At 43.3% G+C, this 24,931-nt stretch overlaps 1 protein-coding gene across 2 annotated transcripts in view; it reads left to right on the top strand.

Moving 5' to 3' along the window:
* CABCOCO1 (ciliary associated calcium binding coiled-coil 1) overlaps window positions 1–24,931 on the top strand; it is a 172,173-nt gene extending 147,242 nt beyond the window's left edge. Inside the window, exons 13-19 of one of the 2 annotated variants that reach the window (XM_080597969.1) lie at window positions 2,023–2,073; window positions 6,114–6,213; window positions 13,584–13,790; window positions 14,828–14,929; window positions 15,669–15,800; window positions 23,810–24,318; window positions 24,478–24,931. The gene's annotated coding sequence lies outside the window, so the exon portion shown is untranslated. The remainder of the gene's footprint in view (window positions 1–2,022; window positions 2,074–6,113; window positions 6,214–13,583; window positions 13,791–14,827; window positions 14,930–15,668; window positions 15,801–23,809; window positions 24,319–24,477) is intronic. The other variant, XM_080597970.1, reaches the window with a different exon arrangement.

Here is a 24,931-nt window from a genome sequence, read left to right on the forward strand (position 1 = left end):
CGTGTACACAGAAATTGAAGTAAATCAGTTTAGAGATGTTTGGAATAGCCAGAGCTGGCAGCAGGCAGCAGAACGCATAGCTGGGTGAATTTGCATCTTACTTAGTACATCAAAAAAAAAGTTTTAAGCTGTGACTTGGAGAAGTCAAGCCAGGAACAATAAGCTTGTCTAGAGAATTCTGGTATTAGAAACTGAAGGATATGGAACCCTGTCCAAGGTAAATATTGACGTGACTCAAGATGAACTAGTAAAACATTTAATGAAGCTGAAAATAAGGCATCTGGGATAGATGTTTATTGTTAAAAATGAAACATTTAGTAAAAGTAGCATAGTGATGATGGAGGTTATTCATAGGGAAGCCAAGCTGGAGAAACAGCATCTTCTGAAAGAAACTGACTCTGGTTATTTGTGAAACATGGAAAAAATTAGAATTGTAACAGAGCTAAAAATGTAAGTGAATAGCAGATGGTCATTATGGACATTCAGAGTGGATTTTGGAGAATGAATCATACCCAGGGACAAATTACTCAGGTGTCCAGAATAACTCTATTGACTTTGACGGATTTCTCTGTATGTGCCTTTGTGTAATTGAGAGTTTACTCCCTTATGCTGTGTGAGGACTGAATATTAAGAGACTTCGAGAAAAAGTACTGACTTTCATTCATTCCAGTATCATTCTCGTGATGGTAGAGAATAAGTTGCATTAACTTCATGAGGCATTTCAGGAATATATTAGGAGCTTTTCCCTTTTGTGCAGTAGGAAAAAAAAGCCTTGCATGATGCTGTGAAAATAATCAGAAAAGCTCCATTAAACTGGAAATGGGAATAAATTGTGCTGCTATATTAGATGTCTTACTCACATGTAAGTCTGTGGATTTATCAGAATGCTCTACTGTAAAATCCACTGAGCCAGGCTGTGGTGAGCCAACGTTACATTCATACGTTTACTCATGGTATAGATATCGGGGAAGATACCAAAAATTGAAATTGTTTGCTTAGGAGTGCTCTGTAAACCAACTTTATTTTACCTCAGAAATGCAAGGCTAATGCATCAGGACTGATTACGTACAAAAGATACATTTGATCTGTTCACATGTAGCATGCCTATAGTTGTGGTATTGCTATGTTTTATATATGTGTGTATATACATATATATATATATATATTTAAAAAAAAAAATCAATAAACTATCCAGTGCTTATGTATATGCAGCTGTAGTCTTCCAGGTGGCTTTGAATTGCAATACAAGGACGTCCATTGTCCCAGCCCAAAGGCACAGGATAATCCATATAGCTGATCGTGTGGCAGAAGGAATGGAGGCAGGGCAGGAGGAGAAGCAGGGAGGAATGCCCAGGAAAGAGAGTGACGAGGGCGTCATTGTCACTTGGACTAGATTTAGAAGATCCGCAAGACAACCCATCCACTTCCTTCATTTCCTATTTATTGAGAAGGTTTCCTTTGGCTTGTCTTGCTGTTACGGCCATGATCAAATCATACTTGCTGGTAGATCTTATTACTAACATAAACAAATAGCAGATTATTTTGTTATTGTCCTAAGCTTCAAAGCTGAAGCTGATTTTAGAATCAGTAGGATCTACCAGTATCGACGTGCAATTGAAATACAAAGGGGATGTTGATAATATGAAACATATGTTGCTTATGCAGATAACTATGCATCACTTAAATGCTCTCTGCAAAGCACCTCAATATGTTGATCAACCAGCAACTTCAGCCAAAGTAACACTTGAGTCTCACATTCTTTGAGATGCTACACAGCAGTGCAGTGACATCCCAAACTGTGCTTCTTTCCAGCTCTGCTTGTCCCAGAGGGGGATGTGGCAGATATGTAGGATTACTGTTGGCTTTGCTCTCTGAAATTCATGTTCAGCAAAGGTCTACTCTGAGCATAGCAAGAATGATTTTATTGATTTAAAAATAGTTTAAAAGCAAATAAAGACTTTTTGTTATCACGCGCGCACACGTTTTCTCAGTTTTGTGCTCATAAAAATATTATTTCATTAGGTCACTATCAGAAACACAAAGCTGCTAACTGAATGATGTGGACAAAACCAGGTATGTACAATGCCTTAGCAGTGGTGGGGTGAGATGTTTCATTCTGCCTCTTTACCTTTAAACGCCAGCTAATGTAATTTTTGTTTTTGTCACTGTAGCATTTGGCATTATTCCCATATGTACAGACTGCAACATCTGCAAGTCTTAAAAATTAATATAAAGTTCCATAATTGCATAAGCCTTGCTTATTTTAATAGTCCTAAACAAGCAACTTTGCTTTGATGTAAACCAAGGTGCAGGCAGTGGATACAGCGCTCTACTTGTACCAAGCAAGCTGCTCAGTGGGGCTGGTGGTGTTCATGTCCATGTTGTTGATACTCACGTGGATGATGATTGCAGTGTAAGGTCATGCTCTTGAGGAACAGGATGTGGACATCAGTTGCTGTCACACAGAAACTTAATAGGTTACTAGGAAGTGGAATTGTGGGTAATCAATTGCAAAGCAATTGCTTTGATTTGAGGAGAGCTTATTTCTGTCACCTGGTGTCCACAGATATCTAGCAGGAAAGTTTTTACCACAAGTGGAGGATGACCTTGCTTCTGGAGGTTTTGTCATCATTATGCAGTGATCACAAGGTGATGCAGAAGCAGGTTTGGGGGGGACAATCAGTCATGCGGGGGGTGAAAAAGCAGGCTGTAAATTTCCTGTCTCCACCCATTAGTCCAAGTCAATGCACTGAGCGGTCTTGTTCACATTACAGGGTAGCTTGCCCTTTTTGAAGGGAGAGGAACCTCATCTTCCAATTTACAAGTTACCATTTATTTTGTGTGCTTCTTTTTTGCTGTAATGTGGCTGTAGTGTTAAAAAATGAAAGTTAAACATCTAAGACCTCTTTTAGTTGTGTCTAAAAATATGCTGGCTGCAGCGTGGGAGAATTCACTTGAGCTTGCATGAGAATTTGCCACAAGAAAGGGATTTCTGGAGCTGCATGTTTATCTGTGGCCAGCTAGCATCCTCCACTGGGCAGCTTGTTGTCACTGTAACATGTGCAGTGGAAGCAGAGAGGCTGTAGTGCAAGACTCTGCTTCCCAAGAAAATATGCACCTGAATTTGCAGAACTCACACTAGTTTTTGGTCCTATAGTCTATGTACTTTACTTCGGGGTCTTTCTGTGAAGAGTAGGCATAGCATCGATATGGCTGTTGTTACAATCCAGGTACTTAAAAATTAGCTCAGACAAGAACACAAGTGCTGGGCCATGTGAGATGCAGCACAAGTAATCGCTGCTGCTGTGTTCCAAGGAGCAAATCACCCATCTTGTGTTCTTTTTTTGTTTTGTTTCTTTAATTCATGTATTTCTAGGCTTGGTGTGTGAGGTTTCATTTTCTTTCATTTGAAAGGTTTGAAAAGAACACCATCTGTGGCTGTGTACTTGACTTTGCATGTATTTTACTGAAAACCATAAAATGACCTAGTCATTATAGATTCAGATGTTTTACAAGTATGGTTCAGCATTTCCAGATTTATTGAAATAATGGTCCCGTTTGTTTTTCTAAAGGTAGGCAACGTAGAAAAAGCTGTGAGCAATACCATCAAACCTTGCTGTTGCCAAGCATGTGGCAAGCAGTTTTAGAAATGATTCTGTCTTTCTTACATGTTTATAAAGCGTTAGAGAATTTTCTGACTGTAGCACATTTCAGCATAAGGGAAACAAAAAAACCTCAGTCCCTATATTTCATGTGTTCAGTAGTGGAGGACTAAAGAAGCACAAGACAGGTGCTTTTTGGAAAAGAATGAAAGATCTGAGGAGCTGATTCATGGTGAAGTAGCATGCTTTTAGCTGGGAAGGTTTATTGTAGCTGAACCTCCTGCCATCCCTGTAGCTGATATCTTAGATGAATCAGCAACTTGCTATTTTTATCTCAGCTGCACCGATAGAGTTTATAATATTGTTCTGTCAGTGCTATTTATACATCGTCACATGCCTGACTACTCCAGGCTGTGTTGGTGGGTTATTTTCTTTTTTTTTTCTTCTGTCTTAGATGATGTCATCATGAAGTAGGCATTTGTATTAAATGAAAAAGTTTTCTTCAGAATAGCAACAATTAAAGCTTATATCAGAGTACAACACCAGGAGCCACTGAAATACAGAGATAAGCTCCCCAGTTTTAAGTCATTTCTAAGACAGGGCTTTCGGTGCTTCAGTAGCTGGTCCCCCTGAGGAATGGCTTGTTGTGAAGTCCTATAGCTCTCAGTGCCAAACCTGTCCTTTGAGACAGGGACTGGTAGGGAGCAGTGTGCTCTGAGGTCTGGGACCACTCTGCACAGAGGATTTGCTAATGGGGTAATTAATAAAGGGAAAAAAAAAAAAAAAAAGGCTTCTCCAAGAAGATTTCTTGCTGAACCTATTCTGTATTCTGCATCTTCTCAGTCATCCAAAAACAGAGAACCAGAGTTTTTCTTCTCTAACCTTCTGCTTCTGGATGATACTCATCCACCTTAAATACTTTTGCCATATTGTGAAGTTTTAACAACGAGTCTGTGCAGGCTCAGCCAGCTTGGAAGCTTGCAGCCTTGGCATACGTGTCTTTCTGAAGCCAGAGAACTGAAGCCCATTGTAGTATGAAGCAATGGAAGATCTACAAATGATTTGCAAAGGAAGAATTTGATGTCCTCAGTTGAGGACACGTTTGTTTTGTAGTGTTCCAGTGAGCCTGAAATTCTTTGCTCTGTCCCTATTCCCCAGTTCATCAAATGCATTTCCAGCTGTTTATACTCATTCCGTAAGGCCAGCAACATGTCACCATCAACAGCTGTGTTCTTCTGATCTGCTACTTGTGTTTGAGCTCTTGGAGGTTTAACAGCTGAAACTTTAAATCAGTGCAGTTCAAGCAAAACATATACAGCTTCTTCCTAGAAGCTGTTCCTCAGGAGCTCCATATGTCCTCCAGCCAAGCCATAACAAATGTATCACTGGGTCACAGATGGAGGCAAAGGAAAGAAAGTGTTACCCCCCACACTCTGCCCATGCTTGCAGTAAGATCATGCTAAGTAGGCAGTTTATTTCAAAAGTACTCATCGATTGGACACAATTGCTTGTTACCCGAGGTAGAGCTAGAACATTATGCTGTGGTTACCAGCCTTCTTGATCTGCAGACCTCATTGGAAAATGGAGGCTCAGACCCACGTGTGGAAAGCCTAGGCCTGCTGTCAGCACGGCTGTGTTTTTCTCAGATGGCCTTCACAGACTCTCCATCTGCTCCACAGACACTCGGATCTGTCTTGCCCAGGCAGGAGAGCACTGCTCTAGTTCTGGAGAAAACTGGCCAAGCTGTCTTTTCATAGCTAGAGTGGCCACTGCTAGGTTGGGAATGGCCCTTCTAAGTGTTCTGCCATTTTTAAGCTCCCCTTGAATGTTTTCTTTCCAAAGCCTCCTTCCAAAGTTTGGCTCTGCAGAAAACATGTCAGCATCTGATAAAGGCTCAAAACAGAAACAGAATGGTATAAATAGAAATTAAGTAAATCAGGAAGAGGTGCCAAAGCAGCAAAATTCTAATGATAGTGGCTGTGTGTGCGTGTGCAGTGCAGCTTCCAGCACTCACCAGAGTGCCAGGCTGCCAGTCAGTATTCTTAGAAACATATGCATCTGCTGTGTCACTGGCACTGCCTGCTCAGCCTTGGACAGGCTTTTGCATCTTCTCACAGACTCTCTAGAAAGCTTTGGTTCATGCAGAGATCTTGTGCCAGAGCCTCACGCGATGCCTAACCAAGCCAGTTGCAGCCTCTCTGTGGCTGGATATTTTTTTCCATGCTTGGTAAACTATGCTTGTGCCAGCTGGTGAGTGCAAATCGCCATACCCTCCCACCAGCTAGAGTTTGTGGAAATTGCAGTCTACCTGTGTTGTCAATTCAGCCATGATACTGTGTTTTATTTCCCTCCTGAACCAGACAAAACGTGAGCCAAATTCCCAGCTGGTAAAAATCAACATGAATATGGTGAAGTAATTTGTACCACCTGATGGTCTTTGTTATAGCCAGAGCTGGAGAGACAGAGCATATCATTTGATGCTTATTCATTATTGATGCCATTTTTCCATAGGGTCATTGATCACAGGTGAACAGGAAATCAGTGGGTGAGAGCCATTCCCTGTAAGCAGCATTATAGCAGTGGTCTTCGGGTTGAGATCCTTCCAGAAATGGTGAGTGTTTTCCAAACTGTGTGTGGTGCTGGCTCTCCTCAGGTAGTCCAGAGCCCCTTGGTCTGGCTCCAGCCCTTGGCTTTTCCAGGGAGGGCAGCTTGCAGCCAGCAAGGGGGCAGCTCATTCCCCCCAGAGCTATGCTGGAGGTCACCCACTCCAGCCTTCTGTGGGTCTAGCTTTTTACCTTCAGTTCTCTTTATCCTGCATGTTAGGACCTGCTTAGTTTGAAAATTACCAACATTGTAGAAAATCTTCGGGAGGAGAAGAGGGTATGGAGTCAGGGGAAGCAGGCTGAAACAACACGTCACTCCTGGGTTGCCTACCTGTATATTTTGGCTTACACGTATATTGAATTGAGCACCCGTGCTTTTGAGGGAGAAAAAGCAAGAAAGGGAGATTTAATATGTCTTAATATGATGCTGCCTTGCTTGAGTTTGTGCTGATGCAGATCACCTCATCCTGAACATTTGTTGCCTTCTGCTGCGTGCTGATGCTCCTCCTTGCCAGCTTGGCTTGTGGGTATGTGGCAGGGGACTGAGAGGCAAGGGAGAGATAATAGTCACTGTTAGCTGAAGAGCTGCTGGTCTTCTGAAGTGCAGGGGAACTGCCAAGTATGAGCAGTGTTTTAGGGGAAGGTAACATCTCCTGTTAGACCAACCAATACACTCAGAGGGGAGAAAAAAAAAAAAAGGCGGGCAAGCTTTTGGGCACATGGTTCTGTGTAATTAAAAGGAGCACACTGAATGAATGGGCCTGGAGTAAGGGAAGCAAAAATAGAAACGGCCATCTGTCAATACATTACTGGATGGCTAATTGGGAAGCCTCAGGTCTCAACCACTAAATGTCCTGCTTTATTTCTTTACAAAATAGAGATAGCAATAGAAACCTCCTTGGGGACTGGGCACAGCTCAGTGCAATGGGAGCGACTGAGTATGCTCCCCAAATGTGCTTCTGTGGCAGGTATGATGCTGCTGTGTGTACAAGGAGATATTTCTGTCCTGAGGACCACCATCCTCTCATGGTCAGACAAATGGAAAAGTCCCCATGGCAGGGAAAAGACATGGGGCAGGTTCATATGGGTTGTCTCTACCTGCTCGGGCAGGAGAGCCCAGCTGCAAAGTCTGCAGTAGAGACGGAGATGAGGCAGGCGAGCTGGGACTGTTAGATTTGTCAAGATGAGATCCTTACGTTACTTTGGGATGCTACCTCTACAAACCCTACTTGAACATTATAAATCTATATGTAACATGTACTTAATGCTTGATTTCACAGTCACCGCACACACTGGGAACATCATTAATGCCGTGCTGTAGACAGGAGTTAGTCCAAATTAAAGGCAGGAAATTCCAAGTTAGTATTCTTATGGAAACTGTGACAGCTGAATTATATGGGCTTGTTAAGGAACTAAAGATAACCCCATTCAGAGTAGATAAAACCATTATGTATGAGCAAGGAAACTGAATTACAATTGTAGTGGGAGCAATAAGTCTGAATATCTTGACTGTTGTGTGCAGTAAATGGGAACTCCACCATGCTGTTTTATTAGTTTGGCACTTTTTATTTAGGGACAAATGTTGAAATTCTTCACCTTAAAACTCAAGTGAAGGTCATAAAGAGTTTTAAGGATTCAGACATGGCGTTTCATGCCTGGTTCATACAAGTAGGATGAATTTGATTGATTTCTCTTGATTGTTTATTCTGTCGTGGTCTGTTGGCAGATGTAACTGTGGAAAGCATTATGAGTCATCTTCAGATTTGCCAGGAGCAGACTGTGCAACTTGTAAGCAAATACTAGAATTCATTTCTTGCTGATCGCAGCCTATTCTTCTGGGACAAAAACCATGGCAGGATTTTGGAGAATGAAATGTCCATGGCACTGCCTCAAGGGCCAGGTATCTCCTTCCCCCAATGCATGCCTGTGCTCACAGACGCGTACTTGCAGGCTGTGAACAGCTTCCTGGCAGTTCTTGGGTTGACCACTGGGATGAAGGCCCCCAATATGTCTGGTTGCCATCAGCCACGCTGCATGCTTGCAGTTCCCAGGCAGTCAGCTTGTTGGAGGACCTTGGGAAGCACTTTGGCCTGAGGAGAGCATCCCCAGATGACTTTGCTGTCACCTTTGTTTGGGGACCACTGGGAGAGGCAGTGGGGTCTGGTATATGCTGCCCCTGCCAAATGCCCATCCCAGATGAACATCCTGGCAGCCACTAACCCCTGCTTGATGGAGGCAGAGGAAAAGGACACTTCTGCTGGCACTGCCAGGCGGGGAAGGACTCTGGCTTTTCTGAGGAGCATGAGGGAAACAGGGACATCATCTTGGGCCAAACCCACCATGTGCTAAATCTTCCAGTAGTAAATACCAACCTGTTTGTGCCCATACGGGTCCCCTGCACAGTGCCTGCTGTTAGGGGCTGTAGTCAGCGTGGCTGTCTTTGAGCGACATCACTTAGAAAGGAGAAATGATGTTGAGGTATTGGCAGTGACCCAGTTCGTGGTGAGAAGGTGTGCGACAGGCCTGCCCCAGGAAGGACTCTATCAGTGTGCTATGGCACTGTTGAATTGGATATCCTGTCCTCCTCTCCTTTTAGCATTAAGGGAAGACATAAGAAAGTTCGATTAAGAAGTGAGCATTTCAGGTGATTGCTCTCCACCCACTATTTGAAAAACAGCACCCCTGCAGCGGCTGCACTTGTGAGATCCAGAGGAGCAGTCGCACAGTCAGGCTTCCTCTCTGGGCTGGGTCTGGCCTTGGGCTCTGCCTCAGCTCTGGCAGAAAATGATGGCTGGATTTTCAAAGGTGGCTATGGGAGAAGTTTTTCTGCAATTTTATTGCAACATCCCTACCCTACCACTAGTTCTTCTCTTCCGAGACAGTAATCAATCTAAAATCAACATGGAAGTTGCGACATCTTGCTTCTGCTTTGCTTTGTTTTAATCAGGCTTGCTTGAAATGTCATATTTAAATGAGTAAGACTCTAGAAAACTCATCCATAGACTGTCAGGCAGTAGCTGTGTGCAGAGCTTGGCACAAGGCACCTGGGACTACCTGAGATCTCTAATTGCCACCCATAAATATCAACATGTGTGGAGAAGGTGAATGCAAAGGACAGAAAATAGCCCTACTCTATGCTGTAGCATGATTCATGCTTTTAAGATCAAGATTAAAAGTCTCTGTTAGATTTCAAACTATGATTTTATTTTCATTTACATCAAAGGATTTAAGAGCCTTCAAAAGCCAGCGTTTTTAAAAATAACTTAAAACATACTGTCTGGCAATGTGAGTCTCGCTTAGCACAGAAGCAGCCAGGCTGTCCTCGTATAAAGCAAATAACTGAAAAATCAGAATTAAAGAAATGCCTTGTCCTGAATTTAACTCTGACAGCTTGCGTCACATTGTTTCAGGAAAAAGACTGTATGAAACACATGCCCTTGCAGCCAGGACATAGCCCAAGGTGATAAGCCCTACGTATCAGTGAAAGCTGCGCACCATAGAAGCTTGTGTGAGGGTTTGGAGCCTCGATTAGAATTTTGGGGCTTGTTTGTATTTCAAAAGCAAAGCCACTGAGCTGCATCTTGAAAACCATATTCCAGTACAGGTTTCCTCAAAACACAGCCAAGGTTTGATCAAAAGGTTCTCAAGTCTGCGAGCCTTTTGACAAACCCGATGAATGTTTACACTTGCAAAGTAAACCCCAAATCAAGGAAATTTGCATGGACTTGCTATGGAGATTTTTTTTTCTTCTTCAGTTCTTGCCAAAATCCCATCTATGCCCTGGGATTGGGCTTTTGTGGCTGGCATTCTAGTATTTGCATTGATAACCTTGCCAGAGGCACAATAAATAAATAAATAAATGTCTACACCCAAACAAAATATTTGGCTGTATTTGTAAAACCCCAAATAAAAAACAAGCTTGTATTTGGGTTTAATCGTAGCATCCATTCATATAGATTGGACAGCATAATCTTCACTTGTCCAAAGCACGGGGCCAAGCCTGACTGCACGAAGAAACACGTGTTAGTTGTGGGGCAATAAATGCCTAAATGAAGTGCCTTTTTCGCTGTGCCTGTGTTTTTACCATCAGACAAAAGCTGGCGTTCGTTTCACTGGTAGCCCCGTGCCTCCCCTACTGCTGGCACCGCGGCAGGACATCCCTTGCCCAAGGAAACCGAAAGGCTCAGGGCGCACCAGAGGTGCCATTGATTTAGAAGAGCTGCTGGGAGTTGCATTTGTAGCAGCCATAAGTGACTGAATTTGGACGATCTCAAACTCTGGCCATCCCTGCCTCGCCTGACCGAGGCGTAGCGGGTGACAACATAAAACATGAGCCCGGCACGAGAATGTCGGCGAGCACATGCACCGAGCCTCGCGCCGGGCTGATTGGAAGCAGTGGAAACAACAACCTAAGTGCCTTTTTTTTCCCCTTTTTTTGGGAGCGGGCCCTCCCCGAGCCTCCCGGCGCAGCGGGGCCCCCTGGTGGCCGCGGCGGCGCTGCGCGGGAGCGCCCGCTTTCGGGAATAGCCGCGCTGCGCAGCTTGCGTAACGGAGGGCCGTGAGGAGGCAAGGCCTACGCGCGGCCGAAGGAATATTAAAGTTTCACTACCAAAGAAATATCGCGGCTGCCAAGGGCTGATTAGTCATAAAATCCGCAGCATTATCGCCATCCATCACTGCCTTTCTTTTAATGACCCAACTAAAAAGAGAGGCATCAAAGTTCTGTTGTGGTTGTTGTCGTTTTCGGGGGAATGAGGTTCCCGAAATGAAGGACAGGCAGTGGGTCTCGACGTGTTCTGATAGAAGCCTGCCCAAAAAAACTGAAAAATCATTTGAATGAATCACAAAACATATGTTATGTTTTGCTGTAAAAGCCATGAAGTTTATGCAGTGCTCTATTATGGTGACTGCTTGGCTTTTCATGCATTCCTAAATTACCATGTAATCTAAAACCTTGTTTTCAGCTGCTCTATATTGGAAAGTCCCTTGCAATAATCAGGATGATTACAGGCTAGTACAGAGAACAAAACTTGTTTGTATTATTGCAAATAAAAAAGTAGTTTATCAGAAATTTTACCTTTTCAAGGGAAAAATAATCATAATATTTTTTTTTTCCCTTGCTGGAAATATTTTAGGTATGGAATTAATTTTGGCCACTCTATGACTTAAAAACACATAGATACTTGGTGTAAAAATATGTTTCTTTCCTGTAGGGACTTGACTCTAATTGGTGTGCCAAAACTATCTCACAGAGATTTCATTGTCTTATCTACTTACATCATCTTAATGCGATTTTATTTTACTTTGTCAAAGTCATATTAATGTAAATGTGTTCTTGATAGCAAACAGAGTTCTTTTTTATGCTAAACAGGATTCAGCTGACTCTAATAAAACAGCTTGCAATCCATTAGGCTATAACTGTAATATAGTTATTTTGTTTCCCAAATAAAGACTGTGTCAGAGAGCTGTATAAGGATTTTTCTCTTGTTTTTCCACAATAATTGCTTGGGTGGGGTTACATTCTGATCTTTAAATGAATAGTATCGCTTGGAACAAACACTTCATATATCTTTTATCTTCCCCTTGCAATACAGTTCTGAGTTTTCTTTGAAAATGCAAAGCTACTTTTCCAGATAAGTCATCAAAATGTTTCCAAAGTATTTTAACTGCCAGATTAACTATATCTTGAATACAAAGATAGATGGCTTACATTCTTTATGCAGAAATCCTGCCAATGCATAGCAACTAGCAACAAATTAATTTCTTTTGCAACAGTGAAAAAAATCTGCTTTGCTATGCAAAGCTCAAAAAGGTAAATAGATATTTAAAAAGAAAATAAGGTTACTCATTCTGAAAGGGTAATCTGTAAGCAAAGAACAGAGGATTAAACATACACTTGCTCTCTTTACAGAATCTGTGTTCTAGCCTTCTCTTAATGTATTCAGCTAATTAAGGATTGCAGTGACCTTGTGGCAGATTTTGAAATCTAGGAAGTTATGTTTTATTTTTTATTTTTTTTTATTATTTTTTGTAATGCTGCCTCCCCCACAGAGTTTAATACAATCTGTTTCAGGTCAAAGTCTGTTTATGTCAGCAATGTTCGTACTACACAACTAAAATGTTTTAATGCATTTATCAACTGGAAAATATTGCAAACATTTCATTTCCTTTGATACAGACACAAAAAACCCTCTGCCTTCATTGCAAATTCTTGTTCATATGAATCACTCTGAGTAATATTTGCTTTAACTTTCGTGTGGTTCTACAAACAGTCTTTATATGGCTGGGCTTCAAAGCTGGTAGAAATAAAGGTTAGAAATGTGATAGGAGTAATCTATTATTAGGCATGAAACATTAAACCACTTTTAGTTATAAGCCTTAAAACCTGAATAATCTAGGTTTTTAACTTGCTGCATATTTATTGTGTTTTCAGTTACTTCAGTCATTTAGCATGGAGGGACTGTTTTGAACAGAAATATTTTCCATAGGAATACGAACCACAATTGGGTTTAATTTTTCCTAATATTTAATTTAGAGAAACTGCAATATTATAACAGGCTTCTCATATGTCAAAGCTGAAATAGTCTGCTTGGTGTTTCTTGCAGTGTAAAATTAATCTCTTACCAGCATGCTGACCCGAAAGGCAGGTTTTAGTAAAATAGGCATGGGGTAAAGGAAGGGGGGGATGGGAAAGAAAGATAAAATCTCGTTCTTCAAATAGCAGGGAGGAAAAAAATAACACAGAGGAATGTCACAGCCTGCCATTGACATCAAATGACAAAAAATGTCCCAAATGTGTGTGTGTGAGAAGTTTCTTTGAGGAAAAAAAAAAAAAGTATGAGCTTTATCCGTAGCTGCCTACATGGTAGGAATGTTAATTGTTAAAATCTGCACTGTGGCATTTCTTGTAAGCAAGAGAGTTGTAGTCGATGTGCATTCATGTTTGCCTCTTCCCTCCCCTTTGTATATTTACAGTACAAGGAATGTAGTAATGTTCTGAAAGGAGTCAGATGTCGCAGGCAGATCTCTATAGATTTGGGGAACTTTAAACTGCTCCACTGATAGGAGGGGGTAGGAACAAAACTCTGCATTGGTAACATTTTGTTCTTGATTAAGTTTGTGTACTAATACAGTAGATTAAAAATAAGTCCAACAGTCAAAAACACGTAACAGTTCAAGCCAAACAGGTCATCCAGAAATAAACTATCATTTGAAATCCAGAATTTAAAATTCTCATGAGCCTGGGAAAACACAGGGATACAGCCTGGGCCTGATCCTGGCCCCATCAGCGCCAATGGGAATTTTACTATCAATAACATGAGAAAATCAACATTTCTCTGTTGATTTCAAACCTAAAAATTTTATTTTGTTTCCTTAGGTCCCACGATCCTGGCTTACTATATCTGCTGGGGTGGGAGCTGCCCCATGCCGTGGAACAGGGAGATTCACGCATCCCTTCCCATAAGGGTGCAGTGGGCTCTGCACCGCAGCGATTCTTCCAGCCCAGAAGTAGGTCACCTCAGGTCTCCTCACTACAGACATCTCAGCCACATGAAAAGCAAACCCAAGACATCATGTGAAGCAGGTAATAGATTTAAAGTATGTGCGTGGGGAAGGTGGTGTTCCCGGGATCCCCCAGTTTCCCATCAGCATCGTGTGTTTTTGAGGAATTTGTTGGCTTCCTTCACAGCAGTTTGCAGGACAGTCCCTTGGGAGGAACAGGGGAGAGGTCCCTGGGCCTTTAGGTCAACAGGCCAAGTCCCCCATGTGTAACAACCTCTGGAGAAGCCAAGCTAATTACCTTTGGCGTAGTGGTGGGACCCCACTCAGTGGCGATTTCCACATTTGGGAGTGGAAAAATCTACCTGGCTATTTATATTTTGGTCGGTGAAAGAATCAGGCCACACCCACATATCTCATTTGTATAAAAAAAAGCATCAACAGCATTGTAGTCTCCACCTTTCCTTCTCCCGTGCTTCTCTAATGCTCCTGGTCCTGAGCCAGCCTGGTTTAATAGGTTACACTGCAAACACTGGGACCCTGGTACTTTGCAAGGTTGCACATTCGCAGGAAGCATATGTGCACAAAGCCGTAACAGTTGCAGACTAAGGAGCAATAGCCCTGGCAAGCAACTGCGAGAGATGTTAATATTGCTGGGGAAGGTGAAAACGTAATTGAAACCGTTTATTTTGGTGGCATGCGGGACTGAACAAGGCGATAGTTTCTGAGCAACAAATATCTGTAATTCGCTTTTCCTGGTCTTACAGACTTTTAATTTGCTCTACAAATTTGGTTAGTTGGAGAGCATGTAAACACCAAGAACAGTACATGGCAATCCATTAAACATTAACTTATTGTAGACTTAAAAAAACAAAACAAAAAAAAACCACCCCACTCTTATGATATTAAAAACATAAGGCGAAAGAGACGCCAGGCTAGTGAATGAAGCCAGCTGACTGCTGAGAAGAGGCTATGGTTTTGCTCTATAGCTTTGCCGTTTTCAGTAATCTGAGTCACTGAGATATTTTTAGGCACAGTAACAACTTCCATTGTCAAGTAATTTTTCACTTGAATTTTCCTCAAATAATGCTGTCCTCCTGGCCCCCAAATTCCTTTATTCAGCCAGGCAGAGTACTGCCCTGCATGTCCTGAGGAGGAAGGGGAGCCATGGAGAACTCTGATGATTCGGACCACATGGTGGAACAAGATAGATCTCAGCATCAGGTTGGCAGGATATTTCCCTTTCTTCAAAGGTCTCCAAACCTAGCAAGCTTTTGTTTGATATCTTTCCAAATGGATTTATCAGCGTTGGGGCATACATTTGTTTAGATTGTTCCTGTAGGGTGGGACTTTCAAAGGAGGAGAAGAGTGCCAAGTGCCAAATTCTCACCAAGTTCTCCATAAAGATTTCCTTAGTTTCCTTTGAAAATCCTAGCTCTGCTCCCCATCGCTCTGCACATCGCTGCTGGAAAGGTGCCCATGGTACCCTGCACAATGTGGGCATAAGGGATACAGGAAAGATTGTGACATTTCAAAACACAGAAGGAGGAAGAACTGCCTCTAGACAGAGGAAATGCATGAAAACGTGGAGGTTGGGTAGGAAACAAAGAGGGAAATGGAGACCAAATTCCCTTGGCCCATTGTGTTTCTTTTTCTTTTTACACAAACACACATACACACATGCCTGTTTACTATTTTTCTTTGGTTTTCTGTTCTCAGTGTCTTTCTGTTGCATTTTCTCTTCTGTCATTTAGCCCTCTGCTATCTTTTAGAACTACCATTGTGGCACCTCGAGATGCTATAAATCCAGCAAAAAGGGAGCAGAGCATGGGTGGAATGAATCCACTGGACAGTTGGTTGTTTTCTAGAGACCCAGGGTACGAGGGCAGAGCATTTAGGCACAGAGATGTTGACTGGTTGCCAGGCACTGCCTGATTTTTCTGTTGTTTTACCTTGATTTCAGTGGCTGTCCCATGCAGTTGTGTAGGATCGTACTCCCAACGCAGCCGAACATGGTCCTTTGGGTGTGTTCCTTCCCCCTTGGAGATACCACCTGACAGCATGGGGTCTTTCCCAGATGTGTCTTAAAAGAGATGTGAGTGTACACTGTGTATTGAAAGCATGGACAGAATCTGGCCTCAACAGCAAACTTTTGATCATGCTCTGAGTTTGAGGCGCGTTGGATCACCACATCTGGTGGTAATGGTCCTCCTCTGGGCTCCTGAAGAGAAAGTGGAGGCCTCTGCGCTAGGGTGGAGGCTATAGGGAGTTTAGAGATTTGGCAACTGGCCATCCTATGCACTTTTCATAAAGTGGTAGCTAAGACCTCGCTAATTTTAATGCACAACCTCAGAAGTAAGGAAAAGATCTACAGAGAGCTGTGTGGAAATATTCACGCTAGTAGCTCCCAAATAACAAACTGATGGCCAAGCAAGGACTGCCAGAGCTGTTTGTTCTCTTGCCCTGGGGAAAAGGCCTGCTGAGGGCTGTTTGGAAAGGGTGTCAGAGAGGAATTTTTATTTTATGACTAAGGAGATACAGAGGCTACTTTGGATATTTTATAGGTGTGTTAATGATTTGTGAGCTAACAACAGGGTTTGTAGGTCCTCTAGTTTGTTTACAGACTGAGAAGATCCTTCTGAGTTCTCTAATAGCATATTTGTAGTCACGTACCTCAATGTTTTTTTGAAATGGTAGGTACCTAGAGATTGCTGAAAGCCGCCTCGTGCCTTAAATCTGATTAGTCCTTAGTGCCTTGTGGTTACCAGATAGAATTTGAGATGTTGATTTTGCCCTCAGATCCCAATGGCTTGGAAGCAATTCTGTTAAGGTTAGCTTTATGTCATGAGCTAAGTAAACTTCAGTGCATCCCTTCTCATCCCATGTGGATCCACAGATTAGACGTTGGCTCTTAATTTAGCGAGTCTGGGCAGAGACCTGCTGCAACAACTGTGCCTGGTGCTTCTGAGGAGGGGAAAGGGCAGTGGCATGCTGGGGCAGGGAGGGCACAGGGGTCTGTGTTCCCCATGGAGAGTGAGGGGAGCAAAAGGGAGACTGTGAAGGGAGCTCTTCGAGAAAGACTGCGGTTTTCACCAGGGATGCTGGACAGGGTCAGCATCTGGCCTGGGAGGTCCTCAGAACTCAGCACAGGATTTATTTTTCTGGAAGGGGCTTTGTCAGGCACTCCTGGAGTGTAAGCTCTTGGAAATCAGAGTTTACTTGTGATTTATTTCAAACGTTCAGCTACCAAGAATAATAGATAGGGACCTCTCATGTGTTTTGGAGATCTAATAAAACATGCAAGTCTATAAAGGCCATTGTGCCATGCACAATCAAATCAGCATTGCAAATCTATCTGAACATGGCACTCCAGCGCTGGTCTCCGGATTACATGTAGTGCATTTGGGGTTTGATGGTCTTCATTCAAAATGTTGGCTAAAATATTTTTATCTTTAGATTTATTTGTAGAGTTTATGGTTGAAAGATTTCAGCTCTGGGCAGTCCTTCCCATGGCTTTTAGCAGCGACACTTGCAGTTGTGTTTCACATAATTAAACAGCCAACTATACTTAATGAAGAAATAAATAACATCAATAAAGTAGTAAATAATTATATGCAGGCAAACACCAAAGACATTATCCATCAGGCAACAGCTGTGAGCATTAGTTTTGATTAATCAATAATGTTATACAATAGGAGGAAGAATGCTGGCCAGGCCTCTGGGGGAATCACCTACGCTTTTCTAAACAGCAAGCTTTGTTATTTTAAGCAGAACTTTCAGCAGAATCCTTAATTAAATGTAACAGCCAAGAGCTCCTCCATCAGCAATATGCCCCACTTTTCAAAGCACACCAAGCAGCAAGAGTTTAACCAAGACCGAATCAAGGCCTTGTCTTTAGTTCGGAAAGGTTTGTTGGTAACTGCCTATGTCAGAGGAGATGCTAATGGGGTACCACTCTGATGGTACCACTGACATAGAGTGCTCTGGCTGGCTTTGAGTGAGCTGCCCAGTGCAGGAGCTTGCTTCTGCTGCTTGTGAAAAACTAGTGGGTGCTTGTTACTTCTGCTTTCAGAAAGGTATGGTATTCCTGTTCTGTATGCAGCTGACTGCTATGGAGCCCTTATCCCGGGCTGTAAAGCTCCTGGAGCAAGGGGTGCGTTCAAGATTTTCTTTCAAAAAGTAGACAAGGTTGAAATTTTGCACCCATGCCGCTGCTCCATTGAAGCCAAGCATGGGCAGGTTTCTTCTGAAGTCAGAAAAAGTCTGGTTCATCTTTAAATGTGCCTCCTGGGCGGAGGAGCACTAACAGTGCTTTCAGGAGAAATGGATGTCCTCCCAGGCACATTCCTCTTCCCAAGCCTCCTGCCACAAGCCCATTGATTTCTGCAGCACTGCAACCTCAGCGTGCAGCAGTGCTGAGTTTTGCTTTGAGTTTCCAATCCCATCGGTTGGTGTGACTGCTGACTTTTTTTTCCCTTAACATATGAGGAGCTTAAAAGAATGCAAACCTTTCAGAAAGACTGATCAAGGCACTAGATCACAGCATAGATAATAGGCACAAGATTTTATAGCCCTTAACCCATTAAAAAGAAGAGAAGGGACAGGAAGGATTTCTGGTGTCAGGGACACGTTTCCGGAACCTGTGCTTACATCTTGATGGCTTTTTCCTTGCAAAGCTGATCACCGACAACTTCTTGGCATCTGAATAAACAACAGAACCACATTGCTTCCACTGTAAATCAAGGGATGGCAATATCTCTCCACGAGCAGAAATGAGAGCACAAATAGAAAGAGGAGAGCAAAGTAAAGGACCGTAGCTTGGTTTGAAAAAGTGAACAAAACAGACGTGCGATCCCAAATCTGAAGAGTTGTTTTAATTCTGTGCAATGGCAGATGCACCTACAACTTTCATGAGCAGGAGACATGCGGAATAGTTGATCTGGAAGTAGGAACATTTGTGAGAAGTAAGGAGAGGGAAAGCCTTCAACTGAGAAACGAAGGTACGCAGACGGCAACGGCAGAAGCATCCGCTCCACTGAAAAACTGAAACACTTCACAAAGATTATTCTTGGAGCCTTTTTTTTCAAAACCCTATCAGAGGGAGGAACAGGAAAAGAAATTTTTTGCATGATAATTGCTGATAATGCAACAAAGCCCAAAGGGTTTCCTTACTCACTTCTAGACATGCAGGCACTAATAAACTTCTGCGATAACATTAATATTCCTAATAGTCTCTGAGGGCTCATTCTCCCAAACTAGAATCTCATTATAGTCTCCAAACCTGAAGTAAATTTGTGGGCGTTTAAAGGTGTAGCCTTTATATTGTGTTGTTACTGCCTGTTCACAGCACTTCTACTATTGCTGCTGATTATGGTTTCTTAGGTGTCCTACGGCAGAGACTCAGAAGCCCAGGCACAAATCAAGGCTCCGTCATTCATAGCTCTGTGCTGCAAATTGCAAGGAAAGCAGCCACCAGTGTCTTCAAGGTGCCCACTGATCCAGCTGTGCTGAGCAGCCACTGGTCTCCTAAGAATGTGCTTGTTTTGCTTCATGGGGATTGATTAGTAAAGTTGATTGTTCTGGAAAAATTAGCGATGTTAGTATGGATAGCTTACATGACCTGGTTTCAAAGCACCTGTCCTCTCGGCATGGTAGTACTGACTGCAGTTCTGGGGTTTGTCCTTTCGAATAAAAGTTTGTTCCCACACAAACAATACAAAGTGAAATTAAGGGAAAAGTATTCGTGGTGTCTCTTAAAGATCAGAAAAGATATGATTATGGGTCTCCTCTTTCACCAGTGAAATTTATTGGGCTTACTTATCTCAGCTTTGTGCAAAGCCCGTGTTTGGTTAAACGTCTTCCACGATATCTCTTGCACGTCCAGAGACACAGTTTACACAGATACGCCTCTCTATGCTCACTAAGGCTGTTGAGGATGAATCTAGTATATTTCCTGCAAAACAAAATCTCAGTTCCATGTTTTTAAATAGTGAATACAGTGTAGGTAACCTACCAAATCCATGGCATTTCCTTTCCCTCTGAGACAGGAAAGCATATCAATATGCCAAGAGCAGGGTTTTTATGTTTGTTTGTTTTTTGTTTTTTTCTCCCAGTTTTTGGACAAATTCTCCCAGAGAACACTCACTGGCTTTAGGGACAGTATTTATGGCAGTTATTCATTTGTCCAAATAGATAATCTAAAAAAATACACAGAAAGAGAAAGCTCTTTGTAAGGTATGGATCTCTCTCCAGACAACCAGTGTATTAATGGCAATCTATATTGACAGGACTTCAAAATAAATTATTCTTTTTCTAGTTCCAACTCTTAAGTACCTTATTTTTTTTTCTTCATTGGAAGAAAGTCTCTGCAGAGTTTTATTTGCAAGCCGACAATATTTGGCATCTTGTGAATTGCATCAGATCAGAAGAGAAGTGGATGGCATTCCGATATTTCTCTGCAGTCCTGCTAAGCCTGTCCTGTTGTACCGATGGTCCTATATTTCTAGGTACAGCGAGGGTGAATCTCAGCAGGCCTTCTCTTTTCTTGCCTGCGTTTCTCATTGACGCTGCTTAAAACGCTCCCTTGCTTGCTTTTCTTTTCAGTTACTACTTTTCTAGTTACTCTTGTACAGGGTCTGACTGATCTCCATAGTGCTCAGTGTCAGGCTCTTGCCCAGCCCTGGGGCAGTAGCTGCCACCATGGACATAACTGCCCTCTGATTTCACTTACATTCAGGGCTTGGATGTGAGATGTTTTCGAAGGAATGCAATTTTCAGAGCCCTTTTTTATTGAAAAGCTAGGTAAAGCACCTCTCCAACTCATTATTCAAATGTGGCATATGTTTTCCCTTGAATTTTCAGCAGAACTCTTTCCACTGATTTCCAAAATAAATTAGACTTTGCATAATACTTTTTCTGTATTTAACATTGCCTTCTCAGTATTGCAGCCAAGGCTTCCTTTTAAAGGCATATGCCTGAGATTATGCAATCATAGTATTCTGGTTACCCAGAGCAATTAAAATAAATCAGACTAGGTATAATGAAGATGAGCCAAAGCATCTGTTTCTCAAGAGGATTTAAAAAAAAAAAATCTATCATCCCCAGGGGCTTGGATCCATTGTGGTTAGATCTCAGAGATTCTTGTACTTCAGAAACGTGTCCAGAGCTAACTTGAGCAAGAATAGGAGGTGCTGGAGATGAGGTAAAGAAAGACTCTCTGGTATGACAGATATCTCTGCTCCTTGGAAACAACGGTTGGATAACCCGGTACATTTGGCAAGCCTGGACTTACAGATCAATTCCTTTTCCCTTCTAGTATTTTAGTTTGACGTGTTTACATGCATCAGGAAAAGGAGGAATAATTTCTGCATCCTCTCCAGTGCTTATCCGACAAGTCTTGTGATTAAAATCCCTAGTTATGTCAGCCCAACTGTAATGCCAGTTCGTGGGGAAGTACAGAAACCCCCACACCAGGGACCACCGCCACCTGGGACAGAAAAGCACTTGCTCATTGAGCTGGTTGTCCAGCAAAGCAAGAAGAGGCCTTCAGTCCCTGGAGTCGAGGCACTACGAGTTATTTTGTTCTGTGTCTGCTCTACTGCTGCTTCACATCTGATGCCAATGGCTTTTTCCGGGTAAAATCTGGGAGAAGCCGAGTTGCTGGAGATCCCCCAGCAGATGTCATGTCCTCACCCAGCTGCAGGCTCCCCTCTGCATGAGGGCAAATACAGGAGAGGCTGCCGAGGGCTCAGCTCCAGGGTGGTGGCATCGACAGGGAGGGGTCTGAGCATTGCACAGGTGTTAACGGAGAGAGGTGTCCCTACCCACCCACAGGCGGAGGCACAAGCCTTTCCTTGGGTGGCTAAGGCAGGTGTTGCCTGAACCTGACCAAAAGTCAGCCAGGACCTTTCCTGCCCCCAGCGAAGAGCTCTGCCTGGTGCTGAGCACTGTGTGGCTGCAGCCAACAGGCAGATCCCAGCCAGGAGCAGTAACTCTTCCACAGTCACTGCTGCCACCAGCTCACTGTGCCTCCACCAGGGTCTGAGTCTGGCACTGCCATGGGGGAAGCTTTTCTGCCTGGATCCTGCCTGCGAATGACACCCTGAAAGGATGCTGAGGGCTCAGCCCGGGTTCCCACTCGCAGCATTTTTATTTTCCCCCTCCTTGGTCATGCAGGCAGCCTTGGCTGCTGTTTGTGAACTTCCAAAAACCTTTCGCCTGCACACAAGGTGTCGGGCAGCTGGGGACTGCTCAGCACTTTGCAAAGATGTCCTGGGAAGAAATTTCACAATGGGCAACAGAAGTGTTCTGTACTGGGATCTGAACGTGGCTCCATCCTCTCACCCCGGCAGGTAATTTCTTCTCAAAATTAGTTTCAGGGAGACCTCTTGAGTCATGCTCAGCAATTAGGCTCTATATGGCCTTCTTAAGCAGGGTAGCTGTAGCATTAGTGGTTTTATGTGGGCAGCAAATTGTTTGCTGAGCTGCCTTAAGAATGCACTTAGGTAGCTACGGCTTGAAGACAGCTTAGCCGAAGGTTAGAAGTTGCTAAACTGTGCTAGATGAATGAATCATAAGTTTTGTCGCATTTGTAACTCGGATGAAGGATGGAGTCACGGGAATAACTGTGTACAAGTGACTGCTAGAGCTTACAGGAAAATGTCTGCATGAAGAGGGACAAGGGAGGAGGTCCCGGTGCCCAGACAAACCAACCTGCTTTCTTCAGCTGCTGCAGGAGCCCCTTCCCTGTGTTGCTGCATCTCATGGGAGTGCTGTCAAAAAAAGATCCCAGTAACCATGAGGTCAGAAGTCCTTGCACAAAGCAACTGGAAAAAATGGGAAACTTGAATCCCGAAACAGAAGACCAAGTGTTGCCCTGAGGATTTAGGCATGGGGCAATATATTCAAGGTTAATGAAGATGTGGAGTCCCCTGCTTTCAGATGAGGGCAAGGCAGGAAGAAAGGAAAGTTCTGAGTTTGACTGGTGCATCTCTTGCCTGGGAAACATTGCCCTCCTTGCCTGGCTCCCCGACCAGCACTGTCTGCTTCCTCAGAGGTAGCTGCCTGCCCTCCTCTGCGGCCCACCAAATTCATTAAAAAAAAAAAAAAAAAAAAAAAAGTTCAGGAAAAGATCTGTGCCAGCTAAGACCTGCTAAGTGGAAAGAGGTCAGCTTGTTTACTTAAATCAATTTAAATCTGGCACACTGAGAATAGCAACTTGCTTTGACCACTGACTTGGGTAAATATGGCCTGGCATTCTTGAGATGATATTTACAACTCCAGCTATCCCCGTTGCGCAGGAATATATATACATATGGATATTTTCACTAAAAACAGTTGAGGTAAATTATTTGACAGGAGATGGATGTGAAATGGCTGGTGTGCGCATTTCCTGTGCAACATTTAGAAACTGAAGCACATCTGAAGCCCTAACAAACGATGTTCCTTTCTGAGCTTTATGATTAAAAAAGAAATAGTTTGGTTGCATTTAGGATCAGTTCCACCGGAGAGATTTTATTCAGGATTTTGTGAAAAGGCAGCTATTTTTGGCAGATAAATTAGCATGTTTTCTGAGGTAATACAGGCAAGAAATGATAGCCTGGGATAGTTTGCTGGGCATTGAGGGTATTTCAGCTGCAAAATGACGATTCAGGTCTTCCGACTCGAGATGAAATGATCTTTGTGGCCTCAGCTCCGACTTTCTGTCACAGCCGTCCATGCTAACGCCGCACATAGCAAGGCATAATTTTACATAAGTAGGAGACTGTGCTCTGAGCCAATATACAAGTCATACCTGATTGAATATTGCCATTTCAGAGCTGCCGCCTAATCACGTATTTCAGGCTGTGTGAACAAAATAATGTTGTTATAATTACACACACTGTTTGTGTGTATGTGCGCATGTGTATTTTATATATATAATGACATTAGGATGATAATATAGCTGTTTCTATTAGCTCTGTGGTATTAATAAGGTATGACAGAAAGTTATTTGATACCATTTGCAATCCCACTTGCATTTTCATATTGCTCTCAGATGTAATTCAGGGACTTGATTTTTATGAGTTATGGCTCTGATGTCACTTGTATTTTTGCCTATAATAGGTCCCACCGGAGCAAAATTCATCAGACTCAATTAACAACATCTGAAAAGTGTATCTTGGTTAGTAACCGATCAGGCAGAGCCTGTGTGGGCTCTGCTCTCGCTGACCCATCACCCCGTGCCACTCCAAGAAACCAGCTCCTCAGGCAATAGGTAGCAGCCACCTCAGCTTACTGTTACCGGGAGAGCTAAGCAAACATTTCGGGGGCTGCCAAACCACCGGCTACTCCCATCCCAGAGCTTCAGAGTGACATGTGCCCCTTGCTACGGGGCTCCAAATGCTCTATGAGCATCCGGGCATCCTCCCGGTTTCTGCACTGTGACCTGAGGAGTCCCACGGTGGCCAGCCCGTCACTGCCAAGCCTCTCGATCTTCGGGGTGATTTCTGTCAGCCAGCCTGCCCCTGGAGTCCAGGGAGTGCCAGGGCAGTTTGGGGTCTGCCTCAGGGGAGCACCTGGCGGTCCCAGAGGGCAGCTTACAGCGCGATGCCAGTATCGTGGAAAAGCACAAGGTAAATAAAAATAACTCCAAATGCATATATGCTTTAAAGGTGGTGATTTCAAAGCTGATCTCACGTGGGGTTTTATTCTCAGTTGGGTGGGGGGCTGTTGACTGGGGCTTGTGGATTTTTCAGAGGGGAGATAAACGCTTTGTCTGCTTGTGTTTTCAGTGCTTCCAGCGGGTGATGCGAATGTCTGATCCAAAGAACTCCCTAAGTAAGGGACCGATCCCCAACCCGAGGGGAGTGAGCGCCGGGCCTCCCATCGACTTCAAAGGGCCTGGGGTCCCGCCCGGCTCACTGGCTTCGGGCAGGGGCCGGCGTCGCCCTCGCAGCTCTGCTGTGGATCCATCTGCCACCCCGAGCACGCTCCATAAAACTCCTCAGTGACTTAAAAGCCTGGAAGAGAAAAGCTCCAAGCAGAAAATAAATAAATGAAATAAAACAAAACAATGCTGGCCTCCCCAGCCCCCGCGCATGCAAACATGAGGTTTAAGATTGGATCATGGTTGGGTTTCATTCCAAGTATAAAAATGGGTTTAGAAGACTACAGTTTAAATTGCTTCCTGTCTCCCAACATTCCTAACCACAAATATTTTTAATTGTACGGCACGAAAATAAAGTT

Source organism: Anser brachyrhynchus, assembly GCF_964034855.1.
Source record: "Anser brachyrhynchus genome assembly, chromosome: 6".
NCBI classification, from domain to species: Eukaryota; Metazoa; Chordata; class Aves; order Anseriformes; family Anatidae; genus Anser; species Anser brachyrhynchus.